At 37.1% G+C, this 9,147-nt stretch overlaps 1 pseudogene; it reads right to left on the bottom strand.

Annotated features, from left to right (window-relative positions):
- Positions 1–6,482: 6,482 nt before the first annotated feature.
- LOC127192998 (60 kDa heat shock protein, mitochondrial-like) lies at positions 6,483–8,189 on the bottom strand (annotated as a pseudogene).
- Between the last annotated feature and the right edge of the window lie 958 nt (positions 8,190–9,147).

Below are 9,147 nucleotides of genomic sequence, written 5' to 3'. Positions count from 1 at the left end.
TTTGCTTTGCAAGTAGTACCAAGGAATTTGAAACATAATTGGGCAACGCTGTCTTTTCTCAGTCTCTGAGTCAGTTTCTCTTTCATCTTAATCTTGGAGGAACTTAGGTAATCACTTACTAAGATCACTCTACATTTGCGGCAATCAACAATAAAGGGTCTTTGAATTGCTTAGCAAGGCATAAAAAGGATGTTAAGATTTGGCTGTTTTGCTTTCCATTGTCTCGCTATGTCTTCGTAGTTTCTGGGATTTGAAGACTGGGTACCTCCATTTGCTGGTATTTCTTATTAATGTTCTTCTCTCTCACCCCTCAGGATACATTTTTCTTCATTCTTTCATGCTGGTCCTAAATGGTGGCATCTGTATATCTTTTGCAAACTTCACTGAATATTTCTTCAAAAGAGAAAAGAAAAGAAACTTAAAGAATAAAAATGGACAACCATAGCAACATAAATGCAGATAGTGGGGAAAACATCTTTGCTTTCCAGCCATCTGGTCTATTTGTTTATTTATTTGAAATGTTGTTTCATCTTTTCTACATTGATTGCTTCATTGATGAAAATCTTCCTGGTGTTATTGCTTCATGAGGGATATAGTCAAGAAGACTGTGCGTACATTCTAATTTTTATGGCTATTTCTATGGAGCTAATGCTGAGGAGAAAGGGAATTGAAGGCAACACAGACTCTTGTAATAGAACAGATATGAAAAGAAAATGTAATAGTGTGCATAAGCAAAGGGTATGCTGCCAGTCGGAGCTGAGAAATCAGAAGCTTTCCTACAGGAGTTATCCATTTTCACAGCAGAGACATGATCTAAACAGGGGAAAATATACAGCACACAGAGCATAACCTTGTGTGTGAGAGGTGCTAGAGATTAAGGAAAAAAAAGATGGAATTTAAGCAGTGCTGGTATGTTTACTGATAAAGTATTTACTATGGATGTATGAAGTAGAATTGTCTGTCCCAGATTTTGGGCTCAAACAATGAAGTTGGAGCAAATCAGTCTAACTCACCCCTGAGGAATTTTGAGAAAACTGTGCTGCAGTCTCATTGGCTAGACAGCATGAATTTCTGAACATTCTGATTGGCTGTAATTATAATTTGCTTAAGTCATGCTCAGCAGCTGGCCTTTGGAGCAGAGGAACCAACTGATGCTTCTTGAGGATTTAGAAAGGAGACAGAGTTCAGAGATGAGAAGTCCTTAGAGGTTGTGAGTTTTGTTTACCGTCCAGACCTGGTTCATTGGGAAGACAAATGAACCCTGAACACAAGAATACTGAGACTTGGGTCAAGATGAGGGTGGAAAGTGAGTATTTTCAAGTTACAATATTCAGTTACAAATGATTCAAATTTGTGATTTTAAGCATGCTAAGCATAACAGTACTACATAATGCGCAAGGCAAGCTGCCAGCATTCGGAAAGCAATGGTATTACAGCTAAATGAAAATTATTAATTCCAGTTGTACACTTGATTACCCTTGAGCAGTTTCAATTGATTTGGGTTGGCCTCACATATGAAGAAGTGTGAGATTGGATCTGCATTCTTGGCTCAGTTTTACTCCTCACACAAACACTGAGGTGCAAGTCTAAGGAGTCAGACCTTTTACTCTACATTTATTTGTAATTATAAATGATGGCCCGCTGGGAGAGAAGAAAGGGGATTCAGGGTTATGATAGAAATATGCTAACATAAAACATTTTAGATGAAGAAATTACATCTCTAAATGACCATTTTGTTGTTAAAGTTAGTGGCTCAGCAATTTTATGAAAACTTGGATGCTGGAGAGTGCCCTGGTTCACTATCATGTTTAAAACATCTGTGGACAATAGTGGATTAGCAAGTGATTAGACTTTTATTCTTGCAGACAGACGTTGTCACCTCAAACCATAATGATTCGATGGCAAAAGAGCAACAAAACCATGTGTAATACTTTTTTAGTTTTGCAAAAAAAATTTTTTTTAGCAAAGCATGATTGTCATATGCTAAAAATAATTACACAAAGGATATATGTTTTTACTTAAACTTAATTTACGGTACGTTTATAATTCCTTAAGTTGTTACTTTAAGGTCTTCTCATTTTCCTTATTTCCCTTAAAAGTGATATTAGATCTCAAGTTGAAACACTGAGAGACTTGGCAATGTCAGTACAAGTAATGTGATTCTTTCTTCTGAAACGATGCAGGTTTAAATGTATCCTGGAGACTAGGAAGGATGAGCACGCATATATGCAAGAATTTGCTTTGGGGGAAACTTGGAACTGGAGCCAATATCTAATTAATCATGACAAGAGTGAGTAATACAGATGGTTTGGCACCCATACCTCTGTTTCAGACATGGGGCTTACCAATGACCCGAACGGAGTCTCTTAATGGCAAGGTCTCTTGCTAGAACAAAAGCTGTGGTTTTGAGAACCGTGACATGATTTTGGGTGGCATACAGTAAGATTTCTTGAAGATATTTTGCTAGTTTCATTTTAGAGGGCATTAAAAGTAAAAACAGAACGTGTAAATAAAATCTGTCTTGGATTTATATACTTCATTTACCATTAATACCTGCTCTTAGCTTTGTTTTTCACAATTGAATTTACTGGGCTCTTATTTTACTTGCGCATACCTGGCTGCAGCCTGGAGAGGCTGACACAGTGTTGGGTGCAGCTGCAGATTAGCTCCTGGACAGATTTTTTTCTGCTTCACTACATCTTTTGGAGGTGCCAACAATAATTGCAGATTGTGCCAAGTTGTGTCTTCATCACCTGTCAGAGATCTCTGCACTGTTGTTGGCACCAAAGGAGAGTGCGCATTTCTCTTTGTCTTACTATGCTCCCTGCTCTATAACAGCCTCTTTCTTCCTTTCATGGGCCCCTTTTGTCTGTCACATGAAATGAGATTGAACTCTGTGCAATAAAGGTTTTTATTTGGTTTACTTAACTTTCCAATCATAATGACTTTAAAAAGCCACCTAGAGTTTTCTTGAACTGAAAAATGAAAAATAAATAATAATTTTTGCTGTTGTTGCCACTTACCTTAGTTTAGTGCTTGGAAGCCATCAACCCATAACTAAAGCGACTAAGACTGAAGTTGAGAGAAACAGGGCAACCCAAGAATATTTTCTGCTTGAAGCCCTAAGAGACAATGGTAAAGCCTCAAGGTTGGTAAAGATTAAGGAGGTGCTTTGTGGGTGGAGTCGAGATCTCAGTCCAGAGCTAATCCCTAGGAGTCACTCTGATGGGTTTACCTGTGTAAATATCTGAATAAAGAAAATATAGCATAAAACCTTTCTTTCCCTTCCCTTCCCTTCCCTTCTTTTCTTCTCCTCCCCTTTCCTTACCTGCTCTTCATCTTATCCTAGCGCTGGGCATGGAACTCAGGAATTCAAGCATCCAATCAACCAAGTTACACCCACAATCACAAATTGGACTGTTCTCTCTAGAAACAGATTAAATGAGGTTTAATTTGCACCCATATTTTTAAATGACATAAAATGTCAATTAAATTTTATCCTAATTTTTAAAAAAAGCATTGACCTTTTGGTTATTTTCTCCATCCATTGACTTCCTAATATTGTGAGATTCAAGCATTAGAAATAAAATTGAAATAAAACTCATTTTGCTTTTAATAAATGGTACTAAAGCAGATCAGTAATATAAATGCAATATATACAAATAAAATACATGCATATGTCTTACGGTATTCATCCATTCAGGATTTTATAACTAATCCATTTGATAATGTGCATACACACATACATATCACTTAAATCATTTATTTTATAATTTTATGTCATTAACTTGATTTTCAAATATGCTTAGTCACTCACTGTAATAATTTAAAATGTTTTGTATCAGAATAATTGATAGTGTCTAGACTGATATAATTGCCATAAAAATCAATCGGTAAGATGAGATATTTATTTTCTATATAAAAGAAGCACATTTTATTTTTGCCATTACATATTAGGAAAGAAAATATCTTCATCTATTTAGTTGCCATTCATTTTCATTGATAACTATTTTGTATAGGTATACATGCTATATTGATGCTCTTTAGCTTGAGAAAGACTTCCCTGAAAATGTAACAATCTCTAATCCCAAATTCAGCTATCACTCATGTAGTCTTATATTAGGGAAGTCAAAGCACAGATGGTACCAATGATTGCCTATTTTGATGAATACACTTTGAGGGTGAGTGCTCCTTACCCATCTGAACACAATAAACAGAAGACTTGCTCACACCAAGTCTTTTGGGGGATGTCTACCTGAGAGGGTGTCTATCCTGAAAGTCAGATGTACCAGGCTTCTGCACTCCTTCACCTCATTCTTCCTTTCTTCATTTTTATTGTGTATTTTGTTATAAAATCTCATAGTGTAGTGTACACTAGCGTCTAATTTAGGACTCCCCTTCCTCAACTTTCCCAGTACTGACTATACAGGTGTGTGCCTGACACCCAGCTTTTATTTTTCTTAGTGAAGGCTTTGATTATTTATAAAGTATTCTATTTTGTCATAGGTTTTGATTTTTGTCATAGCTTCATTATGACTATGTATTAATTCTTAAAGCAATAGTTGATAAATTTTGCCCAACAGATTTGTTGACTTAATTTGTCAGTAAAGCTTTGCTGTAGCATGGCCTTTATCATTTGTTTGTAGTTGTTTTACACTATAATGGCAATATTGATTAATTTGGACAAAGATAGTACTTTGAGAAACGCTTGAGGGTCTCTGACATAGACTCCCAGATTACTTTTCATTTGTCTCCTCAATGCAGTGAATGAAAACTGTTATTCCTTTCAGAAGCAGTATCTTTATTGATCTCAAGCCAACTTCAATAAAACTTGATTTAAGAAAAAGAATGATGATTTACTTTCTTTTAAACTTGGCAACATCAATTTCAATATGTGAGCATCAAGCAATTAAATACTTCGTGTAGGAAGTAGCCTTTAATTATAAAATCGATAGGATTTTTGGCAATGTACCAGGCACATGTTTCCTAGCTATATCTTTCTTTACTTGAAAAAAAAACTGGGATATAGTCAAAATCTGCATTGCCAAACCTCAAGGGAAAAGTGACTTTCAGCATTTAGATAATAAAAATCTACAATGTGTTTGCTTTGTCATGGAGCATCAAAGAAATAAGGGCTTCTACTTTAAGCATGCTTAATAATAATGCCAAATCTATGTAGCTTTTAATACATCCTAGAACTATAATTTATATATATAATCTGCAACCATGACTCTGAAAGTGAGAGACCAGTGTCTCCATATAGTCAAAAGAAGGAATAAAGTTTTGGTATTGAGGTAGATGACATCATATTTATTAGTTTCTAATGTGATGAAAATATTTTTAGATCAAGTTTCAGTTAATTTTCAAGATAGTTTCAACTCTTCAACAGATTGTTATCCTACCATTAAAATTAAGTATTGTCTTTTATATAGAATTATGTCATTTACATTGTTTATCTCATTAGTGTATTAACAGCATTGACGCTGCATTTCTATTATTATTAAATTGCTCCATCAAAGACCACACAGCAGCTTACATTTTTTTCAGTGCCAAATGTTTTGACCATAGAGAGCATACATAGATACATAGAATGGGAGGAGAGAAATAAATAAGGTCAGTAGTCCTAAAGAACTTCCTCCTGGACTTAGGATACTTACAATGAGATAAAAATGGGGAGTTGCCTGCTGAATTTAAAACAATCTATATTTGTTTTTGTTTTTGTTTTCTTCACGGTAGAAATTGCAGCAAGTTATAGTCTTGAAAAGAAATACAGATGTTGTCTGCTGTTTTTCTACTAAACGATATTATAGCAATTGTATTTCTCTTCTGCTGTATCACGTATTAAATCATCTATTAAATATCTATTTGCATAAATTTAACTTTTGATACAAAACTATTAACCAATTCAACTGTTAGACAAATCCATGGAAACATTCTTAAGCCATTCATCTATTTTGTCATGTTTTTTTTAACTTGTCAATCAATGTTGTAGTAGAGTTTTGTTCAGACAGCTTGGTCTGAAGTCTTTTTTAAAATTTGAACAAAATTTTATTACACAAAGGCTGACACATAATTGGACACTTCTCTACTCAGCACACAATTATTCTCACTCTCCACAGGAAGGCTGCTTCTGAACTTCTTATGTGGTGACACAGTGCTATAATCCTGACTGCAACAGAACAGTAGAAATGCCTCAGTGATTTGAGGTGAAAGCAGTACACTGGCATATGGTTCTTGCACCCAGAATCAGGAATGTACAAATGTCTTTATTCAAAAGTACAAAATAAATTATCTGTACGCATGAACAATGGCAGCAGTAAACCATTATTGTTGATGGGAACCAGTAACTGATGGTTACAGTGACCAGCCAGCCTTCTTTTCAGACATTTTCTTCAGGTGACTTCTCTGAAGTTAGTGGTGAGGAACCTGCCTTGAGAGTCCTGTCACAATTTACTGAAAAGGGCAAAACACTGTTCTAGGAGTTAGAACATACCACCTCCCATACCCTCTCCCATTTCACCCATTGCACCATCCCAGGGTCCTTCTGTCCTTTAGGAATTTCATTCACCACAGCTTCAGCCACAGTTAGCAAGGAAGCCACCCCAGCAGCATCCAGTAAAGCAGTTCTTAGACCCTTTGTTGGACCAATGATTCCTGATTCCACCATGTTCACAGAATTTCCATCTTAACCAGTCTCTGAGGAACTGTGCAGAATTTTCTCAACTATTAAAGATTCTTCAACACCTGAGTACTTAGCAATAGTCATTGCAGGAATTTTGAGTGCTCGTTTAATAATTTCTATACCTACTTTCTGATCCTCATTGGCAGGCTTTGGTGAATCCAAGGCTGGGATGATGCACCAAAGCAAAGCGCAGCCCCCTTCTAGAACAACGCCTTCGTCAGCAGCTGCTTTTGTAGCATTGAGAGCAGCAGTAACTCTGTCTTCTCATTCACGTCACCGTCACTTGTCCCTCCAACCTTCAGCACAGCCAATCCGTCTGAAAGTTTAGCAAGTCTCTCATTCAGCTTTTCCTTTTCATAGTCACTGGTTGTGATGTCTAGCTGCTCCATGATTTCTTGAATACGTTTTTCCAATTTGAGCTTTGTCACCTTTTCCTTTCAAAAGCATGATGTCATCTTTGGTGCGAATGACCTCTCCAACTTCTCCTGAGTCATGAGTTTGAACATCTTCAAGGCTTAGATTCAACCCCTCTTCTCCAAATACTGTCCTATCAGTCAGCACTAGCCATATTGTTAAGCTGATTTTTCCTATTGTCCCTAAACCCTGGAGCTTTGACTGCTACCACCTGAAGACTAACCTTTAGCCTGTTCAAAACCAGTGTGCTTAGAGACTCTCCACCAACATCTTCAGCAGTTATGACCAATGGCCTCCGGTAGGCATTGGCAATTTTAGGAGCAGGTACAATGGACTGGACACTAGAAATTTTCTTTTCACTCAACAGAACATAAGCATCTTGCAACTCACATTTTTGTTCTTTTGATTTGTTAATAAAGGATGGAAAAATATATGCTCTATCACACTTCATGCCTTCAGTAATTCTAACTAATCCTTCAGGGCTTCTCCATCCTTCACTGTGATAATGCCCTTTCTCCCAACCTTTCTCATTGCATCAGAAATGATGTTTCCAATGCCCTTGTTTCCACTTGCAGAAGTTCCAGCCCCCTGAGCAATTTCATCAGGGGTCGTCACAGGTTTGGGTTTTTATTTTAAGATCAGCAATAACAGCATCAACAGCCAATATCACACCTATGTGGATTTCCACTGAATTAGCCCTTTGCTGATCTTCCTAGAGCCCTCATTGGCAATATAACAACTAGAACAGTAGCAGTGGTAGTGCCATCCCTGCCCTCTTCCTTTGCATTACTGGAAACATTCTAAACAAGTTTAGCTGGATGTTTTTCTATTTATCCTTTAAGTCAATTGGCTTTGCAACAGCGACTTCATCTTTTGTTACTTTTGGACTTCCTGAACTCTGTTCAGTAATCACAACTGTTCCCTGTGGCCCCATTGTAACAACTACTACCTCGCCAAAAAAAAGGTCTACACCTTGAAGCATTAAGGCTCAACCATCTGCAGCAAATTTTACATCTTTAGCATAGGCCCAAGTGCGATGAGGATCCAATGCCTGGGACACTGGCCTCATCTGGCGAAGAGCGGGCAGGTACATTTTGGCAGGGTGGCAGCAGGAGGCCACTTGGCGAGATTTGCCCCAGGCTGCAATTGATCTGAAGTCATAGTGTTGGCTTGCTTGTGTTTTCTAATCTTCCTTATGAACACATTTCTCCTTTGACAGTTTTGTACATAATCCAATCTGATCAATATTAACACCCTTACTCTCTTACTTTTTCTTCTACCTCTGTTGAGCCCTGTGTTCCCAACACATCTCTCTTTACAGCATTCCTGTTTTTTTGTGTTGTCTTGGGACTCACTGGATCTAGTTGGGATTGTCTGTATGACCTTGTGCTTAGAACTCTCTATTAGAGCATGGGGTGCTTGCCAGTGGGCACACAACTGAAGAAAATTGCTCCCCTTTCCACAATCAATATCCAGAAATTCATCAGGAATGAGTAGGCCCTTGTGAGCCCCTCCTCCGTTCATAAGTCATCATAAATGGCAATGGAAACTGTCAATCAATTGAAGAAGCACCTCACAGGATGAAGGAAAACTTTGACAGCTATGTATATTAGAGATCATTAATTTCGACAGTATAAAAAGAACAGCAATAAAGGCTACCAAGAAAAGACTTGATACCCTATGATAATATACAGGGGGAGGTAATTCCCCTCAGAAACAGTCATAGGGGAAGGGAATAAGGGGAAAATGGGAGGGAGGGAGGAATGGGAGGATACAAGGGATGGGATAACCATTGAGATGTAACAAGAATAAATTAAGAAAAAATAAAAATAAAATAAAATACAAGTAAAAAAAGCCAAATAACCCAATTAAAAATAGGCTCTGAAACTGAATAGAGAATTATTATTATTTTAAATGGAAATGGCTAATAAACACTTTAAGAAATATCCAACATCCTCAGTAATCAGGGATATGCATATTAACACTACTCCACTCTTCATTTGTTTGTGATATTTATTCCAGTATTGAGGCTGGTAATTGTCAACTTAATG

The sequence above is a fragment of the Acomys russatus genome, chromosome 8 (genome assembly GCF_903995435.1).
Source record: "Acomys russatus chromosome 8, mAcoRus1.1, whole genome shotgun sequence".
NCBI lineage: Eukaryota > Metazoa > Chordata > Mammalia > Rodentia > Muridae > Acomys > Acomys russatus.
Note: the sequence above shows the minus strand (reverse complement) of the source record. Positions and strands in the feature narration are given on the sequence as shown.